Here is a 20,002-nt window from a genome sequence, read left to right as displayed (position 1 = left end):
TCCTCCCTCCGCCCTTCCTCCCCAGTGTTTGTTTCAAGCTTGTGCAACTGGGAGGTGGAGGCGGAGGGAGGGCGCGAGCTGCCCGGCCTGGAGGTGCGGAAGTTCGCCGCCGCTGTTCATTGGCAGGCAGCGCCGCTTTCATCATTTCTCAGAAAAGTCAATTTCATTTTCACTTCCCCACGTCGCGGCAGCGGGAGCAACAAGCGGCTGCGCGTGAGTCTGCTGCTCGCACACCCGGGCGCTCACACTCGAGTGGGGGTCCGGGGGGTGGGGTACTGGGCGCGAGCTTGGGTTCCGGCCGTAAGCTGGCGGCGGTAGGAGGGGACAGCAGGTACCTACCTGACTCTCCATCCTAAGGGTCACCTGAAGGTAGGGAAGGAGGGAGGAAGAGGGCGTGTCGGGGAGGCAAAGCTCTTAACATGCAGTTGGTGGGGCAGGTGGCAGCGGTGTTTAGAGCCTGTTTTCTGAGTGAATAAAAATTCACTTTGTAACACTGCCCACTTCCAAGGAACACGAGGAGCAATTAACTGACAAGAGAGCATTACTTGGATACTAGTGCAATAACTGGGCCAAGTAACGCATCCTTAACTTTATTTGAACCCTTATCAGTAGCTGAGTGTGTAACCATTTGAAGGGCAGCTGTCATCAGGGACACCACCTGGAGCTCCGTCTGGGGGTGAAAAGGAAGGCCTTCCCCTAGTAAGTCACCAGCAGCGTCCTCCCAGACTGAGTGTGCAACAGAAGTTCCCTCCCTGCAGGATGAGATGGGCAAGGGTGAGAGCTAATTTTCCTGAAAGATGTCTTAATGTGGCTGGTCCAGGAGAGGGGTTTTATACTGTAGTACATGCAGCTAGGTTCAAATTTGGCCTCTTTAACTTACTAGCTGGGCATCTCCAGTCAAGTTGCTTAACCTAACGCCTCAGTATTCAATGCCTTGAAATGGGGATGAGTGAGAGAATGCAAGAATACAGGGGCAGCACCTGTCACCTTCAAGGTGTGTTAGCTCAAACTGATACAGTTCACTTGGGACCTGCCGTTTTTGGGGTCCCTTGTTTTAAAGTATAGATTCTCACCTGGTTATACCTGTTTCTTCCCCCACATGCAGTTTCATTGGCCTTCTCCCAAACTTCTCTCCCCGACACAGAAAGTCCCTTCCTGAGAGGCCAGAGCTACATATATGTAAACACTTTTCTCAAAACATAGCTCCAACACCCTCTTTGTCACAGAAGTATTGAGTTCTATGGACTGGAAAAAGAAAAGTATCTCAATGCTTTTGGTGAGGAGACAGCTGAGGGTTTAGGCTTCTGTTTTGTGGCCGTGGTCTCAAAAATAGATTTCCCATGCACCATTATTTCTTATCCCCTCATAGAATACTATTTGACCCAGCCAGTCACTTTCTTATTTCATAAAGCAATGACTATTATAGGTGATTAGAGTAACTGTATACAAACTCTGTAGGACAGTTGTCACTCTTTACCACCCATGGGCCCAAGTTAAAAACCCAGTAGTCCTTAATGTTTTCCTTCCCCCCAACACACATCCAATCAGTAGTATCCTACTGACCTGTTGATGCTGACCCCAAATCTCTCTGGGCCTGGCCCCTCCTCCATCCCCTTTGCATCGCCTTTATTCAGCTATGGCAGTGGCCTCAGAACTGGGCTTCTTAACTCGGGCTCATCCAGGTTAACAGCCAAGTTAAGCAGAAAATCAACTTCAGGTGAAGCACAATTCCAATCCAAACTCCACCCCTCAAAAATCTCTCCACAGCCTTCAGAATAAAGTCCATATTATTTGACAAGACATAAAAAGCCCATTATAATCTGGCACCAAACTTCTTTTCCAGCCCCATCTCCTGCTACTGTGCCCCACAAGCTCTACACCCCTCCCTTGTCAACCCAGCTTCCATTCCTTTTGGTAAAACAGCAGAGCCATCCTCTTGTTCGTCGTTTTGTCCTTAGCATGGTGTCCAGCACAGAGGCACTCAACTACTTGGGAATTAATAGGTACTTGCCCTGGGTTCTCAAAAAATATTTTAGACTTTATCAGAGTATTTTTAATGTAATCGATATTTATTGTGCAGAATGCAGGAAGTACAGAAAAGTTGAAAAGAAAATATGACACCTGCAATCTTACCAGTAAGGAATAGACCTGGTGATATTTTTATGTATTTCCTTCTAGTAATTTTTTTTTTTTTTTTTGGCTCGACCACGCAGCATGCAGGGCTCTTAGTTCCCTGACCAGGAATCGAACCTGTGCCCCCTGCAGTGGAAGCACCGAGTCTTAACCACTGGACTGCCAGAGAAGTCCCTCTAGTAATTTTTCTAAAGGGCCATTTCCAGTCCTCATCTGCTCAGCGTCTCTGTATCATTTAATAATTCCCATCATACTGCCCGATGCCTATGTGACATCCTTCTCCTGTTTTATTTCTCGGCTGGCTCCTCTTCTGCTGCCAGCCTCCTAAATTATGGTGTTTCTAGATATTCTGTCTTCACCCCTCCTATTTTCTAATTCTACATGCTTTCTCTTTGAGTGCTCTCACCCACATCCAAAGCTTCAGATATCACTATTTGGTGATAACTCCATCATCTATAATTTCTAAGCTCTGGATGCATTTATTCTAGATGTTCCTCGGGTACAACAAATTATTTATGTCCAAAACTAAACTCATAACATCTTTCCCTACCACCTTGTATTTGTCACTTCATTAACCAGCCAGGAAACTGGGAGACATCACCAACTCCCACCTTTCCTGAGCCCCTGGAGCTCCCTGGGCATGGGTATCATTTCCAATTTCCAGGCCCCTAAACTCATAAAGCATAGACTGAATTTCATTCTGTTCTTATGCCCTTGAAGACATGTAAATATGACCCCAAAATCCACTGTGTATTGATATACATCGTCAAGAAATATTTTAGCCCTTTGATGAGATGCATAGTCATAAATCTCTGTGGAAAACGGATCAGTATAGCAAAATATAACCTTTTTGAAAGTTTCTGGAAAAAATAGCCTTTGCCATACCAAAGAAATCTGACCAAACACCTGGTCTAAAGCAACAGATGTTGTTTGAGCAGTGTAGTATATTGAAACTAGAGTGAGCTCCTGAGTGAGGCGTGTTTATGTTTCACCTGCAGGATGGAACATCCTAGGACCGTCTACCTGGATGCATCAGGACTCATTTCTTTTCAAGGGAGTCGAGAAAGGAGAGTGATTACTTGGCCATGCAGCAATTGACCTCTCCATGATTGAAACTTAAAGATACATTCAAGGTTAGCCCCTCTCAAATGGGTTTTTAATTTATTTTTCTAATAAATGAGAATAGTTTGATAAAATAATCATTTAAGCAATAATCCTTTATTGAGTCAAGTAATAATAATTTATTGAATCATTTATTGAGTCAAGTAATAATCATTTATTGAATGCCCAAGAACTTTTCTTGTGAACAAAACAAATGAAAATATCTGCCTTCCAAGAAGTTTTCTTACAGTCTAGTAAATTGGAATGTTAATTTCCATTGTATCATCCTAGTAATGGCTCGGACATCACCTCCATCTATAATCGCAGTCTTTATAACTGTACGTTAAAGTTATGAATGTAGAATATGATGGCATGCTCACTAAAGGGTTAAGTATTTATAGCTGTGATTAAATCAGTGCCCCCCTCATCAGTCTGTCAGTTGATGCCCTAATTTTCCCCACAACATCTCTGGTACCACTTCGGTCCTGGCCACCAAGGCTCTCTTCCATGCTGCTATAATTTAGCAGAGGTTATAAAATCATGGAAAATGAGTGTTCCACACTTGCCAGAGCAGTTGGCCAATACAAAGCAAAGAATATCATTGTGAAGTCCACACTGAATAAATATACAGCCATATTAGATTGCAGTTGAAACAGCAGAACTGCAAAGATGTTGAAAAAGCCATCAATCAAAGTTCAGGGACCATAGGCATCAATTTGGAGAAATATTACCTCATGTAACAGTTTCTTCCATTTTGCTAGAAACTCTAAAATGAGGTGCATTTTGTTGCAATTATTCTCTGAAAATAATGAATTTAAATTGAGTAATATATTGCCCAAACCTTAGTAATAAATATTAATTTTGTCCTGTTCTTCTGATGAAGTAAGGGAAGAAATGCTCTTTAAAAGTGCCAAGATGTGTGTGTGTGTGTGTGTGTGTGTGTGTGTGTGTATGGGCAGAGAGGGAGAGAGAGATGAGTGAATTTTTCTTGTCCAAAAGGAAGGGTTTCAACTTTGAAAACTTCAAAATTTTTTTTTTGCTGTAATTTCTCTGTTTCATCCCAAATGGCTTTGAAATATTCATTATTTCTCTAAGGTGATAAACTATAAAGTAGTGCTTTTAAAGTCAGAAAGAAAAAGTGCCTATAGCCTTGCCTTGAGGTTCTTTAGAAAAAATTACTATAATAGTTTCAAGTATTAAAAAGATTTTAGGGACTTTGCTGGTGGCGCAGTGGTTAAGAATCCGCCTGCCAATGCAGGGGACACAGGTTCGAGCCCTGGTCCAGGAAGATCCCACATGCCTCGGAGCAACTAAGCCCATGCGCCACAACTACTGAGCCTGCGCTCTAGAGCCCATGAGCCACAACTACTGAGCCCGCGAGCCACAACTACTGAAGCCCATGCACCTAGAGCCTGTGCTCCGCAACAAGAGAAGCCACCGCAATGAGAAGCCCGTGAACCGCAATGAAGAGTAGCCCCTGCTCAACGCAACTAGAGAAAGCCCGCTCACAGCAACAAAGACCCAACGCAGCCAAAAATAAATAAATAAAATTAAAAAAAATTTTTTTAAATAAATTTCCAGTTTGTAACATAAATTCAGCAAACCACATAATTCACTGAATCCGAATATTTGAAGAATTTTTGTTACAGCTTCCACCGTTTTCCTATAAGCTCCTCATTCACAGCATGTGAACCTTGATGATGTTCAGTCTGTTCTCTTTGTCCCCAAACTTCTGAGCATTTTGAATAACACACCTTATCCTATTGGAAAGTGTTTGGAAGTTTGCCAATCAGAAAGACAGAAGAGTCAGAAAACAAAGGATTGACAGTATTTTTAAATACTCCTACTTCCTCAGAAAGTTTCATCTCCACTACATCCAAAAGGTGCACGACAATTCACACACACACCTCTCGGCGCTGCCTCCTTCTCCTGAGATGCAACTCCAAGACATTTCCTAGCCGTGCTCCTGACAAGCCGGTAAGAACAAGGCAGGACCAACCCCTGCTCTCCTGGAGCTTACATTCTAGTGGGGGTGATGCCAACAGACAGACAGACAAACCAAGGAAATAGTTACAGATTTGTATCCGTGTCCTGAGGGAAACAAACAGGACTTTGGATAGAAAATACTGGGGGATCTAGGCGGTCAAGGAAGGTTTCTCAAGGAGAAAATGACATTTAAGCCAAAAGTTGGAGGAGAGGAGACTGTATTCATTTCCTGGGGCTGCCACAACACAGTACCACAAGCCAGGTGGTGGAAGTAACAGAAATGCATTGCCTCTCAGTTCTGGAAGCTGGAAGTCCAAGATCAAGGTGTCCACAGGGTTGGCTCCTTCTGAGGGTTATGGGGGAAGGACGTGTTCCTTGCCTCCTGGCTTCTGGTGGTTGGCCAGCAATCCTGGGCACTCTTTGGCTTGTAGCAGCATCACTCCATCTCTGCCTTCATCTTCACGTGGTGTTCTCCCTGGATGTGTGTCTGTATCCAAATTTCCCTGTTTTATAGGGACACTAGTCTTACTGGATTAGGGGCCCACCATACTCCAATATGATCTCATCTTAATTCATTACATCTGCAAAGACAATCTGAGGTATTGCGGGATTGGGATTTCAACATATGAATTTTGAGGGGGACACACTTCAACACGTAACTGATATCAACTGTGTGATGAAGCCCCGAGCCAGGGGAAAGATTGAAGACAAAGGCCCTGAAAAGCAAAAGGGTCTAGCATATTCTGGAAACCAAAAGAAGGTGAATGTGACTTCAGAGTTCTGAATGAGGGTAAGAAGGACACAGGCAGGTGGGCAGAGGCCAGATCAAGGACTTCGGATTTTATTCTAAGATCAATGGGAAGATTTTGAAGGGTTCTGTGGTTTTAAAAGGTCACGCTATAAATTTCCCAACTGTCTCCTCAACGTCAATGAGATGCAAGGATTTCTTAATTTGTGGATTTCTCAGAAGAATTTGTAACTGTTCTTGCACTGACCTCTCAGTTCATTACATGATGAATTTGTTGAGGAAACAATGCGTTGGGGATATTTTGAAACAGTTTAATCTTCTTTTTCATTTCTTTTTGGTATTCCTAAGGTATTTCTTTCCCTTTAACTTTCTCTCTGATTTTCATCTCCACAAATAAATGAAGTAAATTTTTACTTCATTCTTTTTACCCTACCCCCATAAAAACTTCCCTTAAAAAAAAAGAAGATATATTCAACTGTGGATTCCAGGCACATGCTATTTTCCTCAGACTGTTTTGAGTGAATGATGCTAATTTTCAGAGATTGTGTCACCACAAATTCAACATTCATTCCAAAATTTAATGGTTTCAAATGTATTTCTTTTTTTGGATTTCTAAAAATTTTCAAATTTCTTTTCCATCAGAAACCCCTTGTGTGTAATAAATAGTTTCCACAAAACTGAATTTTTGTTGGCAGAACAATCGGCGTAAGTAAAACTTCACGATTTGCCTTGGATGTTTTGTAATTTGAAAGCAAATGTTGATTTAAACAGCCCACCACTATTTTCTCAATGTCCAGCTGTGGATGCTGGGTTTTTAGCACCACTTCTCTCCGGACAACCAAAAAAAAAATATCACTTTCTTTCCTGTTTTACATATTGAGTTGCTGCGTAAGATTTCATTTGGGGAAAAGGTTCTGTCGCTTTAAAAAAAAATGTGAAAAAGATCAAAGCCACCAATACTACTGGCAGTTAGTTTTGTTTCATTTTCCTATAACTGGAGATAAGAAAGAAAACACGACAAACCATAAGTGAAGAACCTTAAGACTGAAGGAGAGAAAGAAATATGCAGACCCAGGAACAGACGCCCGAGGGAGGGTTGATGGGTGAGTTCACGCTGGGTGGCTGGGCGGAGCCAGCCTCGGCGGAGGGGCCAACATTGTAGGTTCACCCTCACTTGAGTTGCTCAGATTGTCTCCATAGTTCCTTGTTTTTATTTCCTACCTTGATGAGAACTTTTCATCTTTTCAGGGATGCAGAACCAACAGATTCATGACGACTCGTTTCACAATGTATGTGGTTGATGTCATGTTTATATGACACTTTTCACCAAGCCTTTTCGCTCATTGAGAAATTAGAGGAACACTAACCCAGCCCTGTCATCTTCCACAATGCTTACAAATATTTTACCACATATACACTCTTATTGGTATTTTTGCTTATGATGAACTTAAGTAAGATAGTAGGAAATTTATGCTCCATCGAGGGTAAAAGGAAAACAAAGTTTTATATGTACAGTAAGGTCACCCTAAAGATGTTCATATAAGTAAGGTGAAAAGGAACTACATCAAAACATTAATAGTGGGTGTCTTTGAGGAGTGGAACTATGGGTGATTTTCTTCCTTTTGAAAAATTAACATTTTTAAGAATAGATTTTCCTTTTATTAATGTAAACATTTTAATATATTTTTATAGGTGATTTCAGAAAATTATTTCTTGATATGCTTATGATTTTTATGTAAAGGACTTGTAAGGTTTTTTTTTAATTTATTTATTTTATTTTTGGCTGCGTTGGGTCTTCGATGCTGTGCGTGGGCTTTTCTCTAGTTGCGGTGAATGGGGGCTACTCTTCATTGCAGTGCACGGGCTTCTCATCGCGGTGGCTTCTCTTGTTGCAGAGCACGGCCTCTAGGCGTGCGGGCTTCAGTAGTTGTGGCTCGCGGGTTCTAGAGCACAGGCTCAGTAGTTGTGGCGCACGGGCTTAGTTGCTCGTGGCATGTGGGATCTTCCCGGACCAGGGCTTGAACCTGTGTCCCCTGCATTGGCAGGTGGATTCTTAACCACTGCACCACCAGGGAAGCCCGACTTGTAAGTTTTAGCTAGTTTTATCCATGGGACTTCAAAAAACAAAGCACTGGTTAATACATCTTATATTTTACACTACATTCTTATAAGAATTTTTAAATCTCTGTGTAGAAGATAATTTTTTCCTACAAATGCTATATAGTTTCTCCCAGTTTTCAATTTTATCAAAATATTCATTTTTAATGACTCTCCAAACAGGACTCTCCAAAGGAACATATAAAAACAAACTAACGTGTGTCCAGATCAATGGCTATTAATAAGTGATACATTCCATAATCATTATTAATATTTAAATAAGCTTTTGCTTTGATTCACATCATGTTTTAAATATGCCGTTTGAAAAAGTTTGACTTAGGAGAAATCTATAACAACTAAAGAATCTCTTCTACTTGTAAAGTTTCATTTCATTTGTATGCAAGAATATTACTATATTCTTAGCAATCAAATTCAAATTCTTAGATCTCAAACATGAATGAAGACTCTAAGCAAAATATCAAAATTTTATGTTAAATTTTTTCTTTTTTTGCCTTTCTTCTTTCTGGCACTTTCACATTTAGTCATCATATTTCCTATTTTGCTTGCTCAATTTCCACGTATAACAGGATTAGCAGAAGGGAGAGAAAACAACTCATTTGAAGGCAGTAAAGGGTAGGATGTCTCTCTCTCTCTCTCTCTCTGTCTCTGTCTCTGTCTCTCACACACGCACACACACACACACACACACGCACACACACACACAGTAGAGGAGGATTCTCTGCATGCAGAAACTCAATTCAGAACATTTTTCCCACAGAAGTAATAAGAAACCATGATGGTACAAGTATATAGTTTTCCTTCATTATGGGTTAAATTAAGAGTTTGTGGGCTGGCCCGGGAATACACCATTTTATAACATTGTACACATGGGAAACTTTCATTCTGAAGTCTAGACAGCTGTTTTCAAAAGACACTATGAGGGCTCAGTGCGTTGTGTGGGCCTGCGGCTGCCCACCCTCCACAGGACCGTGCTCAGCAATTTTGGAGGCGACGAAGAAGAAAGAGGCCTGCTTCCCGATCTTGAGGCATTTGCGGTCCACGTTAGGAGACAGGGCCCACAGTGCAAAGATGATTATTTCAAGACAGAAATGGCATGTGGCCCCACTCCCAGGTAACATTTTAATACATTCATTTATCTGTTCATTCAGCATCTGTTTCTTGACTTTATAGTAATTATCTCTCTATTTTTATAGTCTAAATGATATTTTCTAATATAAATAATACGTGATTATAGAAGAATATTAGAGCAATACAGACTTCTTTGTAGTGACAAAATCAGAAAGAACTTGAATGTTGATAACTGAATGATTGAATAAACTGGGGTTGATCCATTCTATGGGATGTTATGCACCAATAAAAAAGAACAAATTAAGAATATCTGTTGTTCTGGACAGGGGACCAGGATGTATTATAAAGAATGAAGATCAAGATGCAAAGAAAGGTTCATATTTTGATCTCCTTTTTGCAAAGACAACAGTGGACACCCCCCAAAAAAGTTTGAATTTAAAAGGATAAAGGTGTAGATATGAAGCTGTTAATATTGGTCACCTTAAGGACAGGTGAGCTACTAATTTTTTTCTTTATTTATTTTTGTACTGAGGAGAAAGATGATAGGGCTTCCCTGGTGGCGCAGTGGTTGAGAATCTGCCTGCCAATGCAGGGGACACGGGTTTGAGCCCTGGTCTGGGAAGATCCCACATGCCGCGGAGCAACTAGGCCCTTGAGCCACAACTACTGAGCCTGCGCGTCTGGAGCCTGTGCTCCCCAACGAGAGAGGCCGCGACAGTGAGAGGCCCGCGCACCGTGATGAAGAGTGGCCCCCGCTCGCCACAACTAAAGAAAGCCCTCGCACAGAAACGAAGACCCAACACAGTCAAAAATAAATAAATAAACAAATTTAAGAACAGTTTTTCCTTTAAAAAAAAAAAAACGATGATAATTTTAAAACAAAATGAAAATTTGGAAATACAGAGCAGATTAAAGAGAAAGATTAAAATCACTTTGATTTCTGATTTCTGTTTTGCTTGGTATTGTATGTGTGTGTCAGAGAGACAGAAGGAGAGAGAGAGAGAAACTGCCCTTGATAATTAATTATCAATAGACTTTTTTTTTTTTTTAATAATTTTGCTTGTGGCCTTTTTTCAAGTTTATTTATTTATTTATTTATTTTTGGCTGTGTTGGGTCTTCGTTTCTGTGCGAGGGTTTCCTCTAGTTGCGGCAAGCAGGGGCCACTCTTCATCACAATGCGCGGGCCTCTCACTATCGCGGCCTCTCTTGTTGCGGGGCACAGGCTCCAGACGCGCAGGCTCAGTAGTCGTGGCTCACGGGCCTAGTTGCTCCGCGGCATGTGGGATCCTCCCAGACCAGGGCTCGAACCCGTGTCCCCTGCATTGGCAGACAGACTCTCAACCACTGCGACACCAGGGAAGCCCTAGGCTTTTCTTGAGTGTCCACTATGTTTATGTCACTTCAGGGCCCTTCTGGTAAGAGTGCTTTAACCCAGAGCCACCCAATAGACCCACGATGGAGACACTTTTAAGCAGCTGGCGTTTCACTTCCCTATAAGATCCTCCTGCTCTCCCCGTGGGAAAGGCCCATCGTGGCCCTTTCTGTGCGTATCTGCTACCTGAAAGGTAAGGAGGAGTTTCCTAAAGTGTAAAACCGTGGGAATAAAGGCTGTTGCTCTCATGGCAGCTTGAGCCCTGCTCTTGTTAAGGGTTCTCTGCTTCACCCTGATGAATTCTCCTACAGCATCTTACAGAACCAACACGGCTTCCCCTCCAGGCAGGTTGGATGCATTCACAGGAGGGAAGCAAGCAGCTGCTGGAGGCTGGCCCACTGAATACACTTGGAGAAAGTGCTGTGTGCGTTTCTGTTCAACATTACTTGTATGTCCATGATAGTTCAGTGGCCTCAGGAAAAGTAGAGACCTTAGTCCAGTTTTCTCTGTACCTATTCTGAGGATTATTCACCGAGTAATAGGTGTCCATTACATCAGCATGACACCTTCATCAGTCAAGCCCAAAAATAAATGATTCCACATGGTAAACAACAAAGCATAGTAAGGATACCAAAGAACGGCTCAGGCTTCCTACAGGTAGTGGGATTTGAGCTGTACCTTAAAGAATAGGTTAAAAATAAATAAGCAATTAAAACAACTATACCCCAATAAAAAAAATAAAAATAAAAATAAAATAAAATGCTCACACAATAAATAAATGAGCAATTAAAAATAGATTTGTGTGTGTGTGTGTGTGTGTGTGTGTATACTTAACAGCCAGCTTTAAAAATCCTTCACAGAAGCTTTCAGACTTTAAAATGTCCTCTCATCCCACACAAAACACCCATCTAACAAATTCATCTGGTCCTACAGTCCAGGCCAGTTCTGTGTTTAGGCCAAAGGGATTTTGTTGAATTATACATTAAATATATTGGTATAGTTAGGAAACTAGTTTTTTCAGTTAAAAAGTGGATATGGGGTCAGAAAGACTCCTACATCCAACATGTGGAAGAAATATGTGCATTTAAGAAGATCGCTAAGGCAGCTCTTTGGCCTCTAAAACTATAGGCTGAGAACTATTTCCTTGGGATACTTTAACTGATTCCATGGAATGAAAGCGAAAGGTGACAGTCACCAGATCAGTGCCTGCAGATGTGAATTCCTTGGAAGCTCTTAGGTTAGGGCGTGTATCAGCGGACGGGCTGATGTAATGTAGTGGATCTGTCCATGGCCACGTTCAGCATGTACAGAAGAGTAGCCTCAAGTTATTTGTTAAATCAGCATTCCGCTCACAAGTTACTTTAATTACATGGCTATGATGATTCCAGACAGCGGTGAAAACTAAAGAAGAAAATATCTAATGCTCAGATGTTGAGCTTGTGGTCACGTAGGCAAAACACCTGTGCACTAAACTAGTATTTTATCTAGATGTTTGATGACCTCTAACCCTTTTTCTATATACTTCATTTCTTCCTATTAGCCAGTATAAAGCTCAAATTAGATTAAAATTTAATTTATCTCCAAGTTTAGGCTTTAATGAAACAAAAATAAAGGAATTATAAGAGTCCTGTTTTCTGCTACAAAAATGTGGGAGACTCTGGTTTCAGAATGACAGAGTAAAGACATACCCACCCAACCACCTTCTCTCAAAATTCACCAAGAAACATCAAGGAAAACAGGTAACAGAAATGCATATCCATCATTCGGAAACTAGGAGATGTCTGTGCCCACAGTATATAGAGAGAGAATTTGGAAAGATGAATATCAAAGACTAAGCAGAGAGAAGGAAGGTCGAACCTTAGTGGCTGCAAAGGGAGTTGAGGAGTGAGCTAATTTTCCATACAGAACCCAGAAAAGCACAGGAATGGGAACAACTGGGCAGGGGGCAGCAGGATTAAATTGATCCCTCCAGTTCTCCACCCCCACCCAGTTCCCAAGCAGTTTGTTGACCTCTCTTCTCCCTCCAGACTCTGAGGTGAGCAGAGGTGGAGTTCCATCTGAAGCAAGAGAATTGAGGGAGTCTGTGTGTGGAACAGTGAAATCTCCATCTCTTTTCTACTGCTCAGACCCAGAACACCAACATCCAGAATAAAATTCCAAGAGAGGAGATTGGAGGGTGCTCCCCCAGAGAAAATACTTGTAAACAGTGATATTTGCAGGGCCTCAGTAAAAACAACAACTGGTCCCCCGATCTGCCTCAGTGAAGACCACCAGTGTATAAGACCAACACATGTATGCTGAGCTTCTGGTCAGGTGAGCTTTTTGGTGCCTTACTTTTAAGAGTGAACACTCAAGGGCCAAGAGACACTCTAATATAACCATGATGAAAAAAAACAGAACAAAGAACTCAGAGGAAACAAAGATGGTGTGGGAAAGAAAATGTCAAAAAATGTTAATATCATTAAAGATGTGAGAGAAGATATTACATCTACAAAAGAAGAACAAAATGATATTAAAAGGAACAATTAGAGAATACAAAAGGGTTCCTAGAAATTAAAAATATGACAGAACATTTTTTTAATTCTATAGAATAACTGGAAGATAAAGTCAAGTAAATCTCAATATAAAGCATAATAAAATAATAAAGAAATGGACAATAGGAAAAAATAATAAAAAATGGATACTCAATGCAAGAGATCCAATATCTAGTACAAATTTTAGAAGATGAGAATTGAGATAACCGTGGATAGGAAATTAGTAGAGGCATAAGAAAATTCCTCAGGAAATTTTGAGGGACATGATTTTCCAAATTTAAAAGGCACCCCAATGTCTAATTCAATATGTAAATGAAGATATGATGTGAAGATCTATATCAAGACATCACAATTAAGAAAGGAAGGGATAGTTTGGCCATGAAAGAGTGATAAGGACTAGACTTGACAACCTGCAGTAAACAACTAGAAAACTGGACAAAACATATGAAACAACAGTTTTTCAGGCAGCACAGGACAATGATCCTTGAGAAAAGGGAATCAGATGAAGTGAGCCCTGGGTTTTCTGTTGGAGGTGATTTCCATGCTGCAGCTGCAGGGATGGGGGGACCCAAATAGAAGCAGGGAAGAAACTGAGGAAACAAAGATCAGACATCAGAGAAGCTTAGGTAGATGGAAGTTGTGAGGCAGAGTTCTCAAAAAGACATAGTTACACAGAAAAAGAGCTCCAGAAATTTGTACGGTCCCCTCTAGCGTTTGCTGAGTTCTGGACTAGGCATGTGAAAACCAGAACTCCAAAAGGCTGGACAAACAATGACTGGGGCATGGTAAACGAAATATTCCCAGAGCTTACACAGACCTTGGAATTGATCAAATTCCCAACAGGCAGAATGGAGATGCCAAGCCATTTATGCCTCTCTGGTAGGGCTGAACAAACGCTGGAGCGGGGCTACTTTCCATATGTCTTAGAAAAATTAAAATCAGGTCTTGAAGGGATAAAGCTGAAATGCGAGTAAAACTATTTGCCTAGGGCTTCCCTGGTGGCGCAGTGGTTAAGAATCTGCCTGCCAATGCAGGGGACACGGGTTCGAGCCCTGGTCTGGGACGATCCCACATGCCGCGGAGCAACTAAGCCCATGAGCCACAGCTACTGAGCCTGCGCGTCTGGAGCCTGTGCTCCGCAACGGGAGAGGCCACGACAGTGAGAGGCCCGTGCACCGCGATGAAGAGTGGCCCCCGCTCGCCGCAACTGGAGAAAGCCCTCGCACAGAAACGAAGACCCAACACAGCCAAAAATAAATAAATAAATAAATAAATAAATAAATAAATAAATTTAAAAAACAAAACAAAACAAAAAAAACTATTTGCCTAAACAAAGCCAAAAACTCATTAAAGATGAAAAATCAAACAAGAATTCAAACATTCAGCAACATAAAATACACAATGTCTAAAATCTAATAAAAAATTACTAAACATGCCAAGAAGTAAGAAAACATGACCGAGAATCAAGAAAAAAAAGCAGTAGGAATAGATACAAATAAAAGCTAGATATGATGGAAGTAGAAGACAAAGATTTTTTTTTAAAGATCTTATAATTGTGAACACATATTTAAAGGAAAATATGAACCTAATGAGAAAGAGAAAAGGAAGATATCAAAAAGAAATAAATGAAAATTCTAAGATAAAAAGTACACCATCTTAAAGTTTAACTGGATGAACCCAGAACCAGATCTTGGTTTCTAAATCCATTCTCCAATAAAAGAAACCAGGACTTCTTGGAGAAATGAGATTCTAGAGCTGGGGCAGAGAATATACAGAAAGCAAGAAAGTTCTCAAAAAAACAAAATGATGGAGGCATGTCAAAGGAACAAAGGAGCCAAATGAAAGACCTATGCTGAAACAGTTTGAACAAAAAAAAAAAAAAGAAAATATTGGATTATAACTCAAAGTATAAAATAAATATTGATGAGTCCATACTAATAAAAATCAATGATAATAAATAAATAAATGCAAATATGCATACAGAAAAATTTCAAATAATTTTATGTAGGTCCTACTCCCTCAAGGAGGTAGAGCATAATTCTAATCCCTTAAGTGTGGTATGCGCCTAGTGATTTCCTTCCAAAGAGAACAGTATGGAAATAGAGGCAAAGATAACTTTATAGTGGAGAAACTTGACAAACTACCTCACCCAAGTGATCAAAGTTAACATCATCAGTGATAAATCATGTTGATAGCATGAACCCTTAATATGATGTAATGAAAATGACTCAGTGGCCTTTGTATCAAAAATCCGTAACTCCAATGTGGTAGGCAGAATAATGGCCCCCAAAATGTCCATATTCTAAACCCCAGAATATATTACTTTATGGGAAAAGAGACTTTGCAGATGAGATTAAGGATAGGGACCTTGAGATCCAGAGACTACCCTGGATTATCTGGGTGAACCCAGTCTAATCACATGAGTCCTTAAAAGTGGAGACCTTTTACTGCTCTGTCGCCAGAGACAGAGAGAGAGATGTGACGATGGTAGCAGGTCAGAGACAGAAGGTCAGAGAGAGTTGCTCGGTTTGTAGATGGAGGAAGGGACCCCCAGCCAAGGGGTTGTAAATGGCCTCTAGAAGCTGAGACAAGGACACAGAATCCCCCAGAACTTCCAGAGAGGAATACAGCCCTCTGACACTTTGATTTTGACCCAGTGAGACTCACGTCAGACTTCTGACCTACAGAATTGTAAGTAATATATTTGTGTTGTATTGTTTAAGCCACTAAGTTTGTAGTAATTTATTACGACAGCAAAAAAAACCTAATACACTCGGTCTAACCATGCGGAAAACATCAGACCAACCCAAACTGAGGGACATTCCGCAAAATACCTCCTCAAAACTCTCAAAGGCATCCAAAACAAAAAAGTATGAGAAACTGTCACAACCTAGCGAAGCCTAAGGAGGCATGATAACTACATGTAATGTGGCATCCTAGAGGTGAAAAAGGACATTAGGTAAAAACTAAGGAAATCTGAATAAAGTATGGACTTTAGTTAATAGTAATATACCAACGTTGGTTCATTAGCTGTAACAAATGTGTCACAGTAATGTAAAATGTTAGCAATAGGGGAAACTGGGTGAGGAGTATACAGGAACTCTGTACTATCTTTGCAGTTTTTCTGTAAATCTAAGACTCTTCTCAAATAAAAGTTTATTTCAAAAAAAATTCACTGGATAGGAATAGCAGCAGATTAGGCACAAAAGGCCAGGGAATATGAAGTGATAGCAATACGATCTATCCACAATGAAGCACAGAGATTAAAAAAAAAAAAAAGACGGAAAGAAAATGAAAATATAAACAAAGACTGAGTGATCCTTTGGGGTAATGCGAAGCAATCTGACACACATATATTTAACAGAAATCCCAGAAAGAGAAAGAGAGAGGAGTGGGGGGGAGGCCAGAAAAAAATCTTTGAGGAAATAATGATCAAAAATTTTCCAAGTTTGATGAATCCCATAGATGCAAGAAGCTCAACAAACCTTAAGCAGGACAATCAATCAAACAAACAATAAAACACAGTGAGGCAAATCATAACCAAATTTCTGAAAACACATGATAAAGAGAAAAATCTTCAGAGCAGCCAGAGAAGAAAAAGGTATTATATAAAAAAGAACAAAAATAAAGATGACAGCAGACTTGTCATCAGTTAAGGATCTGGAAATGAGATCATTCTGGGTCATCCTGGTGGGCCCTCAATCCAAAGACAAGTGTCCTTATAAAGAAGAGAAGAAGACACACCCACAGAGGACAAATCCACGTGAGGACAAAGGCAGAGACTACAGTGGTGCAGCTGCAAGCCAAGGAATGCTTGGAGCCACGGAAACTGGAAGAGGCGAGGAAGGGTTCTCCCCAGAGCCGTCCTGGGCCAAGAACTACGGTCATATGTATGCTTTGCTGTAAATATAATATTAATAACTACTGATTAACCACCTCTACCTTTCTAAGTACATAAAATCAAATAGGTCTAAAATCTTTAACCCTACAACTGTCTTACTTCATGCCCAGATTCCGGGTTGGTTAGCTTTTTATCACGCCTCATCTCAACCTCATGGTCTTATGTGGTCCCGTATGGGATCCAGGGTGATTCATCCCCCTTTTCCAAGTTGATAATTTGCCAATATCAGGCAAATTCGTGACTTTGGTGTTTCTTACATTTTTATGCCGATTCAATGCCAGGTGAGATTAAGAGACTGGGAGAACATGGAATGGTGTATAAAGGTTGGTTTTTGTTAATTCTGGCAAAATGATCAAGTTTGTTTTTTTCTCTCGGTACTTAAGGATAATTTTTAAAAACCTTTTCAATATATTAATTCTTTTTTCCAGTTTTATTGAGAAATAATTGACATACATCATTATATAAATTTAAGGCATACAGCATGATGGTTTGATTTACATATTAATACTTTTAATGAGGACAACTAAATAGATTAAAACTAAATGTATTTTCAGAGCACCAATAAGGCCAGTGATCTCAATAAACCTTAATCAGTAGAAAATTTTAGCTATTTCATGTGGCTCAACAAAAATATGAATACACACACACACACACACACACACACACACACAAAACCTATCACAGAGTCATTAACAAAACTTAAGTGTGTGTCCACTCACTTTTCATGATATTATCTGACTTATTTTTAGTAGAATGACTCATTTTTCTGAGAGTGGTGAGAGATTTGGACCAAACCAGTATTCCAGCCTTTTTATCACCAAAGAAGGAAGGAAAGTGTAGGGAACGTACACTTACTGAGAACATGCTATGTACCAGGTGCTCTGCTCAAACACCTATCCCCCTGATGGGCCACTCCCTTTGAGGCTGGGGATCTAATTCCCATTCCAGGATTTTGTCGTCTCTTCCTGGTCTGATGGAGAAGGCTCCTTACTGGTATCTCTGCTTCTACTTTTGTCTCCTGACAGTCCACTCTAGACTCAGATGCACCAGAGTGTTATTAAAATATATCACGTCACACTCCTGCCTAAAGCCCCTCAGGCATTCCCCACAGCAATTAGAATAAAATCTGCTCTTGCTTCCATGGCCTACAAAACCCCTGCATGGGGTCTGGCCTGCGCCCACCTCATTCTCTCTCACTCCATCTGGGACTACTCTTTCTCCCACTTGCTCCCCATGCTTTAGCCCTGGGGTCAGCAAATGACAGCCCACGGGCAAAACCCAGCCGACTGCCTGTTTTTGTACAGCTCCTGAGCTGAGAATGGTTTTTACATTTTTAAACGGTTGGGAAAAAAATCAAAAGAAGAACACTATATTGTGACATGTGAAAATGATAGGCAATTCAATTACCAGTGTCCATAAATACGGTTTTGTTGGAACACAGCCATGCCCATCCGTGTATGCATTGTCCAGGGCGGCTTCTGTGCTACAAGAGCAGAGCAGTTGCGACCAAGACCGACTGGCCTAAAAGCTTAAGATATTTACTAGCTGGCCCTTTGCAAGAAAAGTTTGCTGAACCCCGCTTTCGTCACACTGGTCTCCTTCCTGTTTCTAAAACTCACCCTGTTCATTCTCTCCTCAGGGCTTTCTAGTTCCTGTTCTCTCTTCCTAGAATGTTCTTCTCCAGCTCTTTGCATGGCTGCTTTGTTCCATGAGGTCTCACTTAACATGGGCAAAACCAGCGGAAGGTCATACACTATCAGACTGCATCTCTTACCTGTAAGAGGGTCCCTGGGTAGAGAGATTGGATTGAAGGTCCGTTCTTTCCTTTCTGGCAGCAGCGAGGAAAGGAGACGCTTTCTGGAGGCCAGGCTCCGAACTGCACTGACCTGGTGATCCGTCGTCCTGCAGTCCGGTCGGTGCGAATGGATGCTCCTCACCTGCACAGCAGAGCCTGAGGAGCTGCAGGAAGGGAGGGGGAGCTCCATCTCCCAGGCTCCAGGGAACAGAGGAGCCGGCAGGGACCCTCCCCGGGGCCATTGCAGCCACGGCCCTGTCAGATTATAGCCAGCGAGGCGGTGCGCACTGCCCAGAACTCTTGGCACACCGTGTGAACAGGGGAAGGAGGGTGGGGTGTTCTTTCATCACAGCGCCCTGGTCCACAGGAGAAGTCGGTCGCCCTGTGGATAAAAAGGAACCTAGGGGCAGGACAGGAGTAAAGACGCAGATGTAGAGAATGGACTTGAGGACACGGGGACGGGGAAGGGTAAGCTGGGACGAAGTGAGAGAGTGGCATGGACATATATACACTACCAAATGTAAAATAGATGGCTAGTGGGAAGCAGCCGCATAGCACAGGGAGATCAGCTCGGGGCTTTGTGACCACCTAGAAGGGTGGGATAGGGAGGGAGGGAGGGAGACGCAAGAGGGAGGAGATATGGGGATATATGTTCATAAAAAAAGAAAAAAAAAGGACCTGAATTGAGTGTGAGGTGGAGTAAAAGCGTACAGCTCTCAGACCAGAAGGGCTTCTCTCTCCACGCCAGCTGCAGGATCACGGACAGTCACCCTCCCTCCTCCGTGACATACCAACTGGTCTAAGCCTCTGAGAGATTCTTAAGGGGCCAGTGAGAAAACATTTGTAAAACTGCCTTGTAAATTATGACTTAACGGAATATAAAGTCGCTCACTCACCCTCTCTTAATACCGTGAAACGAGAACACGAAATTCTACCAAATACACACCGCTGTGACAGCCCCACAATTAAGCCTATTTGGTTAAATTGGTACGTTCTTAAGTGTATCATTTTGTTCTTAAAATATAAAAAGGAAAGATGTGTATAAGATTTTAAGGGATGTTGGCTTAAAACGCAACTACATTCTGTGAGATGGAGGGCGGGCGTTGCTGGACGCAGCCATGAGAAAGGGAGATTCTGAAAAAGAAAAGGCGCAGACATAACAGATCGCGGCCAGCCAGGGAGAGAAATGCACCAATACCTCCCCTCACATTTATGTGGCAGTTTCAATTTGGAAACAGTATATTT

At 41.5% G+C, this 20,002-nt stretch overlaps 1 long non-coding RNA gene across 12 annotated transcripts; it reads left to right on the top strand.

Annotated features, from left to right (window-relative positions):
• The first annotated feature begins 16 nt into the window (after positions 1-16).
• Positions 17-19,741, top strand: LOC309619771. Of its 12 annotated transcripts, XR_014239198.1 has the most exons (8): positions 17-213; positions 610-774; positions 3,132-3,266; positions 5,735-6,010; positions 7,217-7,257; positions 8,980-9,197; positions 9,481-9,645; positions 10,561-14,948. It is a non-coding gene; the product is annotated as an uncharacterized lncRNA (long non-coding RNA). The 12 variants fall into 12 exon arrangements; XR_014239190.1 differs by lacking the exons at positions 5,735-6,010; positions 7,217-7,257 and adding an exon at positions 18,798-19,741 and having other exon boundaries at positions 10,561-10,720; XR_014239193.1 differs by lacking the exons at positions 5,735-6,010; positions 7,217-7,257 and having other exon boundaries at positions 10,561-10,720; positions 10,872-14,948.
• Positions 19,742-20,002: the final 261 nt, after the last annotated feature.

Source organism: Balaenoptera borealis (assembly GCF_965194805.1).
Source record: "Balaenoptera borealis genome assembly, chromosome: 21".
NCBI lineage: Eukaryota > Metazoa > Chordata > Mammalia > Artiodactyla > Balaenopteridae > Balaenoptera > Balaenoptera borealis.
Note: the sequence above shows the minus strand (reverse complement) of the source record. Positions and strands in the feature narration are given on the sequence as shown.